The 18291-nt window shown below is 31.8% G+C and overlaps 1 protein-coding gene across 3 annotated transcripts in view; it reads right to left on the bottom strand.

Moving 5' to 3' along the window:
• The window catches only part of LOC126735428 (uncharacterized), a 68035-nt gene that overhangs the window by 28513 nt on the left and 21231 nt on the right, over positions 1-18291 (bottom strand). The gene's annotated exons all lie outside the window — the stretch shown is intronic.

The following is an 18291-nucleotide window of genomic DNA, read 5'->3' as shown; positions in this document are numbered from 1 at the left end:
GGTGACTACCATAGTGATATGAACTTTACAAATTATAAGTCAGTCCAGTCTTCAGCCAGTCTTCCAGCCAGTAGTGTGTTAATTATAGATAATGCCCCATATCATAACGTTCAAGTGGTAAAAATGTCCTACTATGGCCTCTAAGAAAGATGTACGAAATGAAGAACTGGTTGAGACAACCCAATATTTCATTTTCAGAACAAATGTTAAAAGCGGAATTATATAGTTTAATAAAAATATATAAACCTAACTATAAAACCTATCAAATAGATAAGCTTATGGTCGATGCAGGTCATTCAGTCTTAAGACTACCGCCCTACCACCCGGACTTAAATCCAATTGAGTTGGTATGGGCTGCTTTAAAACAATATGTTGCTGATAAAAATATAGATTTTAAATTTGCAAATGTCGATCAGTATTGTGACGAATTTTTTTCTGAATATTCCCAAGAGAAGTGGAAAAAATGCTGTGATCATGCGATTTCTTTTGAGCGTTATTTTATGCAAAAAAAACCAGCTCTGGACCTACTTGTGGATGAGCTACTTATAAATTTGCAAGAAGATGACAGCGATAGTGATTCGGATTTTTTGGAAAACAGTAGTGCCGAGTCAGAAGACGAAATTTAGCCGTCAATTTAATTTTAATATTTCAATAATTTTTGAGATAAAGTAAAATGGTAATTTTCGTAAATAGTGTTCTTAGTGTTCTTATTTAATTTAAGTAATTAAGCTAAGAATAAAATAGTCCCAACAATTTTTTTTGTTTTTTCTTTATTCGCCCTTTTTAAGTTAAGATAATAATTAAATTTAAAGCCGTTTGCAAAATTTCATAAATAGGTATCATCTTTTATTTTCATTTTAATTTTATTCCAAATTTTTACTCTTTTTAATAGGTATACAGGCCTACAAGTAATACTTCCTGAAATATAATATGTATGTGCCCATCAACATCAATGGGACATAAAAAAATTACACATAACAACATTTCTTTACGTTTTTTAGGCGATCGTATTATAAAATTTAGTTATTAAAAAAGTTTATATTTTCTTAAATAGTTTAAGATTATCTATACGATTTATAAGTGGGTATAGATACTCTAACATGATTTATAATAGTAGGTATTAACTATCTACCTATTAGAATAAATTAAAACAAATAATTTTATTATTAGTAATAATTTACGAGCGTATAATACTTAGTTTAGACCCAAAGCGAAGTTTCTGTGGCAATAATATTTTACGCGGAATGTACTTACGCGAGCGTCGCGTCGGCACTGTGTACGGCTAAGTATACAGATTACGTGAGCTACGTATTACCCAAAATAATGGCAACACCGCTTGGTTGCTGCTTGCAGGCGGCGCAATTTTTCCTTTTTATTTTTTGAACCGGGAGTCAGCAGACCTCACTTTGCTGTGTTACTGCACGTTGCATTAATAATTTTTGAGCGTTATTTTCACTATGGTTGTTTATACCCCTTCCGAAAGAGTTCAACTAATTAAATAGTTTTATGGAGGCAATTCAGCAGTACAATGTAGAGATTTGTTTTCAGTGACATTTGAGAATAGACCGATTCCTTGTGCAAAAACGGTTTTAAATGTGGTTACAAATTTTGAGACATCTTTTTGTCTTCAAGATTGTAAAAAATGCCACACAAAACCAGTCAAGAACCACCTGTTGAAGTGGTCCAGGATATAGAACGGCGGGAAGAAATAGTTTGCAGTACCCTAGAACTTGATTCGACACGGTCCACTAGAAGTGTTGGAGAGGAACTGGGAATGAGCAATAAAACTGTTGCTCGTCTCTGGAAAAATATGGGTACAAAGGTTTCAAGTATTCAAAAACTCAGGAAATATTTCCTGAAGACCAGTGGCGAAGAATGGAATTTTGTAAAACCATGATGGAAAAGGCAAATGAAAACGAATATTTTTAAAAAAATATTTTGTTTTCTGATGAATCTTCTTTTCCATCACATGCACATTACAAACACAATCCTTCCATTGTTCGTTATTGGTCTCAGGAAAACAAGCACAGAAGTTTTCAGTTTCGTACCCAGTATAGTAATTGAATGTTTGGGCAGGTATTTTGGGCGACAATGTTATAGGGCCATCTTTTATTGATGGCACTTTAAACTCCCAAAAGTACCTCGAGTTGCTGCAAAACCAAGTTCTTCCTGCCATTCAAATCCTACCTGATGTAGACCTACGATCGGTTTATTTTCAGCAAGATGGCTGTCCTACTCATAACGCGGCTAGGGTAAATGAATTTTTAACAAATACTTTTCCTAACTGCCGCGGCGGTGCTCTGTCGCAGGCACTCGTACACGTGCGATGTTGCTAAATTTCGCCTCTATGCGGTTTCCTATAAGTAACGAACGAAAACACGATCTGTATGCAACCTCGTTCCTCCAATTGCGTTCTCGCTTTGGGCTCTACACAGATTTTTTTTAACCAAGTATCATCGTATTTTTGACGAGTTGTACGTTTTACAAGGTTGATTACTTGTTTTAAGAATAAAGTAAAATGAATCAAAAGACCTTTTAAACAAGGTATAACTGCATAAATTTATAAGAAATATTGATGGGTGGATACCTTAATCACATCAAGAGATTCACTACTTATTAACCCATATACTTTCGGCTATAGCTTTTTTACAAAGAATATTTTCTCGAAAAGAGAGGGGGGCAAACTTCAGTAACTGTGACTTTTGCAAAGGACAAGATGGCGTACGCAATAAGTTATTTAGATAAAATATAGTTTTACGGTGAATAATACAAATAACATTAGAACACCAAACAGTCTTAGCTGAGACTATTGCATGAGCAGATTCCCTATTGTAGGATGAAAGAAAGGATTTAGTTAGCCAAATAAATCAACACGATGATAGTAAATGAAACACCCATGTCATAAAAAATGATGTGAGTTAGGTTGATGCTCATCCGCCATTTTTAAAGTCGCAACTATTATTTTTACGCCAAAAGATTAAATATTATTTACCTTAACAACCCCTCATTTAAATTAAATATTATAGGAAGCCAAAATTTGGTAAATTGATTGATATGCGAGCATTGTATAGCAAATTAGGTACAAGCTAAAACCATCAACTTTTTTTTTGTTGTCTAGCAAGATTTTAATATTTCAAGATGCTAGAGACTTTTGGAAATTTAGTTATTTTGCTTTCTTAAATTATATTATACAGATAATGACTTATCAGTCAAAAAAATAACATACTATAACTTTAAAACTAACTAAATATAAAACAATATTAAAATTTAATTACTTAACAAAATATATTTTTGATAGCCAGTTATATTTTGAAAGTAAAAACCAAAATGTAAAAAGATTATATGGTATAATCCCATAATTTTAAATTAACGTGAATTTATCATTTCCCATCCAATAAATTTACATTTAAGATATGGCATGGCGTTCCTTACAAATAAAATGCTAATGTAATGATAAATTGGCTGAGAATTTTTTGCATGTTAAATTTTTCCAGTAAATTGAGCAGAGTTATGTATGTCTTCAGTCGTGTTCATCCATTTAATAAATATTTATCCATAAACGTAATGTGTCACGTTTTGTCATAAAGAAAGTATCACGTCACTTCTCATAAAGCTATCAAACAATTTGCTAGTTTACGACAGCAGGCGCCACCCTAAAATTACATTTTCCTCTTAGCCTATTTGCTTGGAACAAAGTGGTTCAATAACGGTTGATATGCTTTTTCGCTTATGAAAGAAGATAAGTATTAGACTTTTGGGGAACAATAATAATAATAATAAAAATATCATAATAAGTAAACTTTAACTATTTTCCTAGGCTATTCTAAGTGATAACACATGGCTTCGATATTTTCTAAGCACTTGGCAGCTAGAGATAACTTTATGCCAACAGTAATATCAGTGAATATTTTTACACTATTGTCAGATAATTATCGCTAAAATAAGATGTTTGGGAATAAAATAACTTAAGCTTAATCTTAAACAACAATTGCTCACACCTCTACGTTTTATTAACACGTTTGAAATATAAAGAGGAACATCAGCTTTATTAATTTTAAATATAAGACATGCCATATAAATTTTGAAGCAGTTATCTAGATTAAGCAAATGAGAATCGTGCATACTCTCTAACAGTATGATTGCATTTTTGTTGCCTATATTCAAATTTGGTTATCGACCGTACCATTTGAAGAATAAGAAACTTATTATAAGGTAGCGGAGTGTGACTAATAAAACGCGTTTGTTTTTTCTCAATATTTCGACCTGTATTTCAGTGATTCCTTTAGAAGTTTTCCTTTAGAAACTACAAGAGAATAAAAAAGTTTGTTTATTTATAAAGGCACAACAAAATGAAAATTTTTTTCTTTTCTTAAACAGAGTTACAGTTAAAAGAATTATACCAGCGTAATTAAAAATTGTTTTAAAACTTGTAAACAAAAGAAATAATAAGTAAGTAAAATACTAGTTTAGGAAAATACCTCTTACTTGTATATAATAAGACTGTTTCATGAGAAATGACCAAATATTACCGTTCACTACAAAAAACAAACCGCCAAACAGATAAATCCACTGTTTTAAATTTTAAGAGGACATGCAATGTTTTCAATGGTAAAAAAAGCTCCTATCTCTAAAGAAGAACAAGTTATGAGTGCGATACCCCTGGATTCTGTTCAACATTTCCAAAAAACATCGCTGAAAAATAAGGCATCTCAACTTGGGAATGTTAGTAACTCACATTTACAAGTTATTTTTAAAGCAAATAAAATGATGACATAAAAGCCTAAATTTATTCATACTCATATTTAGATAAGCAAATGATGCTAAAAGACATGATTTTTGTTAATGGGTTGATCAGAAATATTTATAAAATGGAAATTTTGCCATAGGATAATTTTCTGATGATGCGATCTTCATACAGTGGTGTAGTTTGTTTCCAAAATTTGCGTTACTGGTCATCATGCGTTATTGGCAATTACGTATAAGGGAATAATTGAATTCTACTGCTTTAATGAAAATATGAATCAGCATAGTTATTTGGAAATGCTAAATATTTTCTTTTAATGTCAGCACGAGCAGAAGTTTTTATAAAGAATAATCTATTTTCGTAAATAAAAAAAGAATTTTCTCCTGGGTTGTCAATCCCTGGATAAACTATATATATAATAATATATCGTTATAATAATCCTTATTAAAGGATAAGTTTGTCGGGATACTCCTTAAGACGGTAAGCAGATCCCTTACTTTTTTTTCGCTTTTCCGTTTGGTATGCCAAGTCTATCCTTTTATCATTAAAACCTCCATGCTAATTTTTTCCTTTAAAACCTTATTAACTTGAGTTAAGTTGTGTCCTAGAGGTAACTAAGGCTTCTTTACTATAGGTCCTGTATTTTCTCTTTAAAATCGGAGGTAGTAAAATTGATTACATAAATTGGTTGTTTGCTTCTGTTGGTCATCCCTTTATGTTTCCTTCTTCTTTCTTTGGTTTTTTCGCTGCCCTTTCCAAATGATGCAAAAAGCAGAAATACGTGTCGACATCCATCACCTTTATTTCTCGTACTTTCCGTCTTACGGAGTACTTTGACAAACCGAACCTTTTATCATTGAACTTCCTGTGCTATTTTTTTTTATTTAAAACTATATTTTTCCATATATTTTAAATAATAACAAGATAAAGAATTAGTTTTTATAAAACTTCAATTTTAAACTATTGTTTTAGCTAATACGGTACAGAAACTTCTTTTCTAAAACCTAAGGGAAAAAATTACAGTTATCCGGTAGTAACTGTAACTAATACAGTAAACTAACTACAGTATAACTAATTACAGTAGTATACTAGGTGAAAGCAGATGTTAAAAAGAAAAATTCTGTCATATTTGAATTAGGCATAACTTGCCTTTACTGGGATCGCAAGCCGCAATATTAAATATAATATATTTAAAACAAAAGGAAGTAAATGGAAAAGTACACAAAATTATTATTCAGTTTATAAGTTGATTATGATAACGAATTTATAAATATTAAATTAATACTTCTGCAGGTTTGTCAAACCTTCAAATTAATATCCTTTTTAGTACAAGGGTTGTCTAAAGAGAAAATTTTTAAATAGTTTCTAGTTTTTTTAGCTACTACACAACGCTGGTTACAATATGTAACTAAATAGATTAGTCTCAAAAACTTTATTCAATGCTAAATGCAATATAGAAATCAAGAATTTTCTTACCGAAGGTTTTCCGTGAAAGACCAAATATTTAATACAGGGTTTCAGAAATATGAATGTACTTAGAAAGAAATGCAATTTTACAATTTTAGTTGTAATTCTGGATGATTTTGAAAATGTAAATATAATATGAACGTAGCCATGGCTAGACTAAAAACAAATATTTCTATTCAATTTAATTCCGATATGACCATTTTTAATAAAGTTATTGCGTTTATCTTTGAAACTAGTGATAACTTCCATCCACCATCTTTCTGATACATTGTGATCAATACCATGATCTTCTTTATTATATTGATGAGCTTTTTTGCACAAAAAGAAAATCAGCAGTTTGGCCTTCGCAATGAGCAGATTTAAGCCTTTACAATAACGTCTTCAAAAATAAATTACACTTGTACATGTATAATGTACTTTTAATACATATGAATTTCATTTAGTTTTTCTAGTACTTATAATATATGTAAATTAAATACTGGGACAGGCTTTCCTATACCTTATTCGCTATATAGCAACAGACTAGGAATGAAAACAAAATATGTTCCATAAATCTGGTGGCAATTGTAATTTGTTAAAAAGTTACAGGGCAATGAAAGGGAAACTTAATTTTTGAAATATTGCGATAATTTTGAATATATAATAAATATAATAAAAAACGGTTGAAAGTATCAATATGAATATTAGTGTACTAAGATTTTCGAGGTGAGAAATACAGGGTTTGCTATGAGTTTGAATCTAGTTTTTAGAGCTGATAAATTATTTTATATTGACATTAATGTTAATGTATTATATGTATAAATAATAACATATTAAACATGCATTGCCTTAATAAGTTTTTTAATTTTGATTTTTCCTCTGCATTTATGCAGAAGTAAATACTAATAGTCGTGCTGCAGTTAAAAGGTTTGCAGAACTCTAGGTCACCCAGAGATATCCCAGATCGACTGTCTTTTCCAAGATTTTTTAAGCAGGAAAAACAGAGACGTTTTATAACTAAAATTCTAGTGGGCAACCCAAAAGGATAACGGTACCACAAGAATAAGAAATTTTGGTTCGTACTGCAATAAAGTCTGAAGAAAGCACTAGTCGTTTGGAACTATCTATGCGAATACGTAGGCCTCGAATCTCAATAATTCTTCTTAAATAAAATTATTTTGCCCCTATTTTAGGTCTAATCAAAATATTTTGTCAGGAGATTAGCCAGCCTGATTAGATTTTTGCCAACATGTACCAATTAAATGAATCAAAAACTTTTACTGTCCAAGCAACATTTACTAGACGAGAAGTTTTCAACCGGGAAAAAAATCATTATAAAGCTCTTAAAAATCTATATTTACTAAAGGAAAAACGCTCATTCAACATCCATCTATTAATATTTAGTGCGGCATAATTTATACCTTTTAATCGATTCATTTGAGTTTTCCAAAGCCTTAATTTTAAAAGTATTTTTTGTTTTTGGAAAACAAATCATTACACCTTTTGAATGACTGACAAGCTGTCTTCTATGTAACTGTACGTATGTGCGTTGTAAAATATAATGCATATCTATATTATATGCCAGTTATTGCTTAAAATTGGATGCTATTCATTTTAAACTACCTTATGTTGTGTTTCTATTTTAATATTTTATATAAACGTAATTGCTGCAAATATGGAAATATTAAGTAAATATTAATTATAGTTAATTTTTATCTCTAAAGTTTCAGACTTCTCTGGACTTAATTTTAGGCGCACTTTATGTTGTATTCTATAGAACATTGAAAAATAATAAACTATAATTATAGTGTACGTCTTATGCTTTTATCAATGTAATATGAAAACCACATCAAAACTACATAATCTGATTAAATCCGAGTAAATCAGTGAAAATTTAAGTAAATTATTTGGAAGAAAAGGTTTGTCTAGGCCTAAAAATGGAATGAAAATAAAAACGTAGAGTCGAGAATTGATGAGCTTAGTCGCAAAATCTGAAGAAGAAATAATTTACATAATTTTCAATTTGTTTAATGAGGTAATACTACGTTCAGAAAAGCCTTACATATTTTAAACTTGTTTTATGGGAATAGGCTATTCTTCCTAAAAACGTTAAAACGATTTATGTTGGGTGAATCATTAAGGCATTCTTATTTTACTCATGGTTGATTTTAATTTAAACTTTATTAAAGATTTAAGAATTCGTATTGTCATTACGCATGTAGCTTAAATTTCAAGAAAAGATGACCATAAATATTCAGAACTTAAGCAACTTGACTGAAAATAAGCTTGCTCTTACTTGTGACTAGAATTATTATTTTTTAATAAAAAGGCTTTTGTATAAAGTCATACGAAACTGTCAGTTTTGTCTAGGTTTAAACCTAAAATAAAATATTTATTGTGGAGCAGTTGGTAGATTTATTTTTGCATGTATTTTTTTTATTTTAGTGATTTTATAAAAACGCATTTTTTCTAAAATTCTAGACGTGCGTATTTTGAATAAATGCAGATAACTAGCTTACATCGACTTTTTAAATTAAAAGTAAAGATAACCTGTGTTCAGTCTAGAAACCAAATTTTTTTACTTTAAAGATTTCATAATTTTTTTTCTAAATGTAAATTTTTTATATTTATGTTTATTTTATTCATATGTTTTTAGTATTTTGTGTTACAACATAAAAACTTTTACAGACTTAATTTTTAGAAAAGGAATTTCTATTAATAAAATAATTATATTTATTTAGTTTGCAAAGATATATTTTTCTTGTTCATTCCGGGCACTGAAACTCGAAATTAAAGATATTTTTTCTTTCATATCTATTCCCACCATTATTGACAAGATCTATTTAAACTGTAACATTTACTTTTAATAAAATGTCTCTTATGGTTTTAAAATCAATAGCATTATAAAAAAAGTAATGAAATATGTTATAACGTTTATTCACTGCGATTTCTGTGGAATCTGAAAGATTACGTAAACACTATTCTGAGTAATAAAAGCTAACAATACACTTTATACTTATAGCAGTGTTATAGTCTTGCTGGCGACAACGACTCTTATATCACAGACAAACATTTTTCGTTTAGCTGGCGGTCTGTCAATCGTTCATATTAATGTGAGGTTATTACAAGATCAGTAATTTTTAAAGAATTATTTCATAAAATAAATGAAATGCTTAGTTACATTCTTATTGGCGTTAAATTAATTAATTAACTATATTGGTAATAAATAAATTAAACGAAAACTATGAAACTAAACATAAAAAATAAAACTGAGAAAATAACACTATTTTTGATTTAAATAAATATGATAATAAATAATGCTAAGCCCCTGAAAGCTATATACTTTTTTGGAAATTAAAATAGGCTTTAGATTTATTATCAAAAAGTGTCCGTTCGACACAAGTAAAAAAAAAGGTTAAAATAAAAACTAAGTCTAAAATAAAAAGAGGATGAAATTAGAGAATATTTTCAAAAAGCTAAAAAATACCGACAAACAGTTAGATGAACATGAAGAGAAAAAAAGGGTGAAACGCATCGGGTAAAAGAATATTTGAATGTTGTCAAATTAAGATTGAAAATTGCTTCTGTGGATTTTTATTAAATTGCTTTTTTTTAACAGTTATTTTTTGCAAAACAAAACTAACTCGATCTGCATATACTGTATTCAAAATAGAAAAGTTTATCGTGAACCCGAAATGATTTGAGATATTAAGGCAGCAACACAATTCGGTTTCTGAGACTGATATTGAAGTTTAAACTGTCCCTGAGCGATCACGCAGATATCAGGAACTTGTAGAACTGAAGTCACGAAGAGCCACATCTCTTCGCACATATGGGGCCATGTCTTCCAGACTGAGACTTTCCAGTATTTGCTGTGTTAAAATGCAGAAAAAACATTTAAAACGCAGATATATCATAGACACTTGTTCACACGCTCGGATAGCAATGGCTAATAGCGGATCATTAATAGAAAAAGAATAAATAGGTAAACTTTAAGCATGTAATGAAGTTATATTTTTCAGGTCCAAAAGGAACTACAGAAAAGGACTGCAGAGTTTAGTTCGCTTAAATTCTTGATCAGGCGATGGTAATGAAGAAGCGGACTTTCTTGCTGGACTGGGATTCGCAAAACTGCTGATAGGCCTTGAACTTATCATCGGCATAGTGAAATGTGTAGCTATCGCATCAATGAAGAGTCAGCTTAATAGAGAGATCCTCCATATTGACGAAATAAGCACCTGACAGACTAATGAGCACATAGATGGGCCCAATTTTAACCAGTTTTATTTTGTTTTGGATAGAATGAAAACAAGCATAAATTTATAATGGATCTTCTAAACTTCCTGAAATGACATTACTTTTGCGATTTAAGAAAAGTCCCATAGAAACCATTTTAATTTTTAATACCTTCTATAGTTTTTGTGTGTTGTAACGTAAGGTTTGCCAACCAATTTCTTAAATTGTGTCATTTTAACTTTTTATTATATATTTGTATAGGTTTGTAGGAACCAAGTAAAAAGCAAACTCTAATATTTAGGAAAACTTCTTAAGGGAATAATAAAACTCAGATATCACAACGTTTTATTTATTTTTCTCAATATTTTTAATGTGCTGCATCTTTTAGTATTCTTTATTTGCTTATTGTAAGTAGCTCGTTATTGATTTCCATCATAATCTTTTTAAAAGCTTTAAATTTAAACCACTCGGACGAGGTTTTTACACAATACCCAACAACTAAAATTATTCAAGAGCCGCGCCGAGTGCCGAGCCGGAGAAGGTCGCTAAATTGGATTATCTAAATTTTGTTTACGAAGTGTCTCTTTTGCCTCTTTGTTTTTAGCTTTCTCCAAGATAATAACATCTTACTAGTAGGTATTAAAGCCTAATTTAAGTTAAAAATTGATTAGTTTGGAAAGTGATTTGCTTATTGGCTGCTGTAAATAAATGCTCATTGAATAATATATACACTACTTTCATTTCAAACAAATCACAATAAAAAAAAAAAAAAATTTGCATTTACTGAAATTCTATTAATCACCTTTTCATCTCCAGCCGACATCACTTTAATTTGTCAAAGGGAAATCGCCATCGTTTAAGCAGCATAAAATTGTCTATTCATTCGTATCAATAAAAAATGAATTGATTGGTTTTGATGTATAACCGATATTTTATTTACCTCAAATTTTCTTATGTCAAATGGTTGCCTTATACATCATTTTAAAGGTCATGCGATTTTTCATCTTACAAAGAAGATTTGCGAGGAAGGCTAAATGCTTATGTAGAAATTGGAAAAAGCACTTTATAATATCATGAAAATTTGTCACTTATTTTAACAGACACAAAACATCACTACTGTTGCCCCTTAATAAAATATCAAAAATTTTTTTAAACATACTCTTTATTGAAGTCGATATTCAACGTTAAATCACCGACCAGTAGCGTCGTGAAAAAGCGTTTACATAATAAATATTTATTAATAATAGAGTATGCTTTAAATATAAGAAATATTACCGTGTATGAACTGTATATGTGTTTTTTTAACGCGCTTTATTAGAGTAGAGGTACCTACCGAATAAAAAGCATGCTTATGTAAATCAAATATTTTATATAGATTTCTTAAAAATTCATGTTTTAAGATAAAATTTTATAATATGTTGCATAATTTTGATGCATTAATCAAATATCAGTTTTCAATCACTTATTTTGTATCACATTTGATAATATATACAGGGTGTTGCCTTTTTAAAAGGAACAGTATTGTTATATAGATAGGTACATTATTATCTTAAAAAAAAATACTTATAGATTTAAAAATATATTCTTTCTTCACTTATACTTTTTCTAATTCACACTCACATTCACATTCAAGTTCTTATTTAGGCTTGTTTCTAAGATCCTTAGGTTATATCTATTTCTTCGTTTTATTTTTAATTCAAAATCCAATACAAATAATCTATATTATGTGTTAATATTTAGCTGAAAATTTCCTCTTTTAGAATGTGTGTAAACTTGACACTAGAGAATCGGAAATATTTCTGTATACAAAACACCTCCTTACCCCTGAGCACATGTTGAACTCAAACAAAGTTGTTGTTTACTGATTCTAGTCTTTCAATGTTTTAAGGAAAATTCTTTGCAGTTAAAATGAAAATAATTTGCATTTTCAGCAAAATAAAGCTTCCTCCACACTACGCTTTAGCAGTTTGTGGCTCAGTAAACGCTTTGTGTTCTCGGTATTATTAGTGTTTCCTAGTACGTAAGGAGAATATTTAGTTGTAAGTGCTCGCTTATCGAATAAGGGCTTTATTAAGGAATAATCCTCTCAACTTTCAATTCTTCTTATTATGTGAATTAAATTAATTATGATATAACCTGATATCTCTTAAAGTGAATTAAAATAAATTATGTTATGTATATATATACAGGTTGACAATTTAAAAACTTGAAATGGCTATATTAGGAATGAAAAAGTTAATACAAAAAATATGAAAACAATTTCTATAAAATGAAGGGGGATCAAAGACAAGCATATTATCTCACCCGTATCTAACTTAACCCAACCCCTTGGACAGGGTAATAAACACATAAAATCGTAATTAGAAAGGGGGTTTAAGTGTTACATTATCTTAAAGCTCCTAAAAAATGCTTTCCATTGATGCCAATGGATATAGTAAGTTATACTAGGTCTTTTAAAGCCTATAAATGCAATAAACTTCAGGAAGAACTGCTTACATGCAATTGGAATAGAAATAGTTCAGATGTTGACTTACTAGCTAATACTTTTGTCACAGATATCTTGACAGTATGTGCCCAAGGATTAAAATTATGCAAAAACAGAAATATGCTGATAAAAAATGGATAACTCAAGATATAAGGGAGCAAATGCAGGAAAGGGATCGATTATATAAAAGGGCTACCATAGAAAATAACATTTGGAATGAATATAAGGCTATGAGAAATAACATAGTAAATAAGATAAGAGTAGAAAAGGACAGATTTTTTGCGAATACCATAGATCTAAATAAAAATAATCAAAAAGAACTCTGGAAAAATCTGAAGATGCTTTTGCCAGGAAAAAACCAAAACATGCCTAATGAAATAAAGTTTGAAAATTAAATCATTACACAGGAGGATGATATTGCACATAGATTTAACAATTATTTCGTGAATAGAATTGATCTTATTCTTGTAGATATTCCACCAGCAGCAAATGGTCAAACATATTTCATTGAACCACCTTCAGTCCAGAATACCTTGACACAATTTAATAAAGTTTCGATGATTAAAAAGAAGGAAATACTTAATAATCTAAAAAACGTTGGTGGTGGGGAGAGTGGCATCTCTAAACAGGTTCTTTGCGATGTTGCTTATGTTGTGGGTGATCGTCTTTTGGATATTATCTGTACCTGGAGTTTTTCCGCAAGCCTGGAAACTTTCTACTGTTGTTCCTGTTCCAAAAGTGCAAAACACTAAATTATGTAATAAATTTCGACCAATTAACACCGTACCTATTTATGAGAAGCTCCTTGAATTATGTGTTAAGGAACAGCTACTCGAACATTGTAATATAAATAAAATAGTTGTACCTAACCAGTTGGGGTTCCGTGAGAATCATTCATGTGAGTCTGTCATTATTAATATAGTTGATAATTTTCTTAGGGCCCTTGACTCTGATAATCTAGTACTTGCTGTGAATTGAATGAATTGAATTGACGAAACAGTGGGCTGCCAAGGCAGTTGTGCATATAGGTCTCCTGATGGACCCGTCATGCCCCACCAGGGGTTACCAGAGCCCAACGGCCTTAGTGAAACCGATAAAGCTCTCTGGTCTGAAGGACTTAAAGTCGCTCGGTACACTGAAAGTGTTACCCAAGTATTTGAACCTGGGGCGCGTGAGTGCTGGGTACTCCCCGACTACATGGTCAACGGTTTCATCCTCCTCACAGCACCATCGGCATTCCGGGTTGTCCGCAATACCGATAGTATGGAAATGGTTTCTTAAGTGCCAGTGACCGGTTAAAAGACCTGTCACTAGCCGAATTTCGCGTCTTTTTAGGCGTAGTAGATTTTTGGTGAGACAGGCAGAGGGCTCACCAGGGGACTCAACCATCTTCGGTGGGTCCACTTGTCCAGCAGACCCTTCATTGACGCGACCGCAATCATTTGGCGATACCAACTATGGGTTCCGGCCCCATCGACACATTCGCGGATCCCAGTCTGGCAAGAGAGTCCGCTTCCTCATTACCTGCATGGCCAGGTATCCAGACGAGCTGGATCCTGCATCTTACCTGTACCAGTTTTTTCAGGACTTTTATGCACTCTAGTACAAGCTTGGAGTTTACCTTTGCGGCCGTGATAGCCTTAATGGCAGCTCTGCTGTCCGAGCATATTGATACGACTGTATTGCGGTATCCGCAGCTTAGGATTTTCTGTCCGCATTTTAATACAGCGAATACTTTGGCCTGGAAGACAGTGGCGTGCTCCCCCAGCGAGTATGCCCTACTGGTATGTGGGATCCCACCAATAAGCCCTGATCCAGCTCTGTTATTCATTCTGGAGCCATCTGTGGTTCCCCTATTTAGCAATGCAGGTCTGTTGGAATGCTGCCACTCCTCTCTGCCTGCAATGTGCGTCACGAATCCCTCGCAGTCCACAGTCACTGGAGCCATGCAGTCACTGCCCATCAGAAGAAGAGGACATTCCTGTATGGCCCGTGACCAAATTTTTGCGTGACCGGTCTCGCCAGCACGTAGTTCGCCGAGGACGTATAGCCTGTACGCAGTCCTTATTGCCTCGAATTGCACAACGAGGTCCAGAGGCGGAAGGCTCAGCAGAGTCTCTTGAGACTTGCTTTATTTTTGGATTTTAAGAGAGCGTTTGAAATCGTGAATAGAGAAATATTAATTAGGAAGTTAGAACGGTTAGACCTTAAACATAATGTATTGAAGTGGTTTCAATCTTATCGTAGTGGTAGAGTTCAGCGAGTCATGTACAAATATAGTTCATCTAAAAGCGTTAATGTTAAGCATGGTGTGCCGCAGGGAACGATCTTGGGCCCCTTGCTATTTTTATTGTATGTCAACGATATGGTGGAGGTAGTGCGGATGTGTAATGTGGTGTTGTTTGCGGACGATACAATATTATATGTGGTGGGTAAAGACATTCATCAACTGCAACAGGTCATGAACGTTGAACTAAATAACTTATTCATCTGGCTTTGTAGAAACAAACTAAGTTTAAATGCAAGTAAATCCAAGTTTTGTAAATTTGGCAAGAGATTAGTTAGAGAGCTAGATTAAGTTCTATAGGCATGGGCAATATACAGATTTCTGTGAATGGGGAAAGTATTTTGTATGCCAAAGAAATTAAATATTTGGGAACAATTTTCGATGCCAATCTTAATTTCTATGCTTATGCAGATTATGTAATGAGAAAATTTTCAAAAAAAGTTGGATTTATCACAACAATTGGAAAAAATTAGTCAATGTACATCAAATTAAAATTTTACAACGACATTGCTCTTCCTCATTTACAGTTCTGTTCAACATTATTATTTAACTTGCCACAGTATAGAATTGACCAACTGAAAAGAATTCAAAATAGGGATATGAGACTGATTCTAAATTGTAATCGTTACACGCCTGTTGTCTCTATGCTAGGTGTCCTAGATATGTTGTCTGTACATCAAAGAATTTTGTATAACGTCTGTTTCGTTCGTATAAACGTTTAATTCTATTTAACAACTTGCCTGTTAACATCAAAAATTGTATATGTAATGAGTAATTGTAAAAATATTACTTTGGATCAATTCAGAGGGCTCTTGAGAAAATTTATCATGAATAAGTAATATTGTGTTTGTTATTTTATTAATGTAGTTTATTAAGTTTTACTATAGTATGCATTGTTTCCGCTCCAATCATCATCTTGATTGTGGGTTAATGTGTTGACTGGGTATTTTTGGGCCCACCGGGATACTGGTTACAGCTTCTTGGATTTACCGAAGTATTTCTAAGTGTTACACGGGGGAACCAGTGTGTCTGGTCACCAAGGTCAACCAAGTTCCAAATATGTGTCATCTGCTGCTTGCAACCGAACCGACTCGATTAACCTGAGTCGACATTATTTTTATTATTATAAGGCAAACAACAATTAACTGTGCTTTTAATAAGTGGGACAAGGAAATAATGTTTAGGTTAAGTCTAATTTTAATTTATGGTCTACCTCTGACAGGATATTTCTGGAACCGGGATGCTGTTTCTGGATTACCAAGACCATCCATGGACAAACTGGAGTGTCCTGATGGATACTCCGGTTATGGCCAACTTATACTTTTACTTTATTTTTCATTTATGTTTTTATTAAATGTACGTTTTGCTAAATAAAGATACTATTTAGACATTTAGACATTGATTTTTTACTTTTTTGATTAGACATTTTTGAAATTTTTTATTCTTATTTAAGTAAATATTAAAAATAATGACTCTTAAGAATTTTAAACCTATTAAGCGCGTAGGTATTGGTCTATTTCCTATATTTGTCGAAAAACAGTGTCGTTTATAAATATTCAATTTTATTATTACATAATTTACTTTAAAAGTAACTTATGGTTCCCAAGATAAATGTTTTCTAAGAATAGTTTTAGACTACTAGTTTCTAGACAATTGAGTCAAATGTAAGCCCTAGGTACTTGATAAATAGTAGCCAAATTTGATGAAACTGTTAGACCCACTACCACAATTACTATCACAAATTAAAAAAAAATTAACCGAGACTAGTCGACGAAACAGCGCAATTGAAATTCTGGGTCAGTTTGCAATAAATTCAACTTTATCAACTTCTCAAGCAGCTGTAGCAACTGGATTATCTTGTGAGTCAATAAACCCCAAATACTGCAAGAACTTGGTGACAACGACCCGGACAGAAGGATCCAGGCTTGTGAAATAATGACAGATAGAACTACGGCAGAACCTCGATTAGTTAAAAATATTTGCAATAGTCTTTTATTTAAATGGGCATGTGAATAAGCAAAACTGTCGTTACTGGATGACGAAAACCCATACGTACTTAAAGCAGGGCATACCCAGTATCCCCAGAAAATTATTGTTTGGGCTGGTATATTGGGAGATGATATTATCGGATTTATACCAAGAAATTTAAATTGCGACATATATGCTGAAATGCTACAGAAGTCTATCGAACCACTAACATTATAAAAATTCAAAAATCAGAGCGACATACACGAAAATTTATCTTTAGAAGAATGCTTACTACAATTCCAACAGGATGAAGAATCTCCTTATTATGTAGTTCCCGGAAGGTAATTGTTGCATAAATTGGAAGAAAACGTCCTATTGAATGGCCACCTAGAGCGGACCTAACACCTCTTGACTCGTCTCATCCTCTCCAAGGAGTTTCAGAGCAGGATGAGATAATATGCTTGTTTTTGTTCCCCCTTCGTTTTATAGAAACTCTTTTCAGCGTTTTTTTATTCAGTTTCTCGTTCCTAATATATAGTCATTTCAAGTTTTTAAATTATCACCCTGTATATATCTCTATTAGCACAGAATCCAAAAATCTATTTGATTGAATCCACTTGTTAGGTAGGTTTTGAAATAAACCTACCTAACTCCTAGAAGTCACCTCTAGCAAACGTCAAGTAGACTAAATATTTAGTAGCTTATTTTTTTGTTAAATATTACAACCTAGGTTTCAGCGAGTTCGATTACTTTCTTTTTGATAAATAAATAATCAACTGACAATCCCTCCTACATACGCATCCCAAGTGGCAGCAAGTTCGAATGCTTATCTGCTATATAATGTAATAAATTCGATCGCTCAACCTCCTACTTTTTCAAAACTCTTGGAAAGTTTTTAATAAATTTTCATATTTGACAGCAAATATTTTGAAGAAAAATAAACGAAAAAACTCGCAATGAGGTACTTTCTTTAATTTGAAACCTGTTTATTTTTGGATTATGTGCTCATGAGAAAATTTCTTCAGAATGCTGAGAAAAGAACATAGATTTAGGTTTCTTTATATGACAACTTAACAAAATGTTTAAAAAGGTGTTTTTTATTATTAATTTTATAACCGCAATATT

The sequence above is a fragment of the Anthonomus grandis genome, chromosome 4, assembly GCF_022605725.1.
Source record: "Anthonomus grandis grandis chromosome 4, icAntGran1.3, whole genome shotgun sequence".
NCBI lineage: Eukaryota > Metazoa > Arthropoda > Insecta > Coleoptera > Curculionidae > Anthonomus > Anthonomus grandis.
Note: the sequence above shows the minus strand (reverse complement) of the source record. Positions and strands in the feature narration are given on the sequence as shown.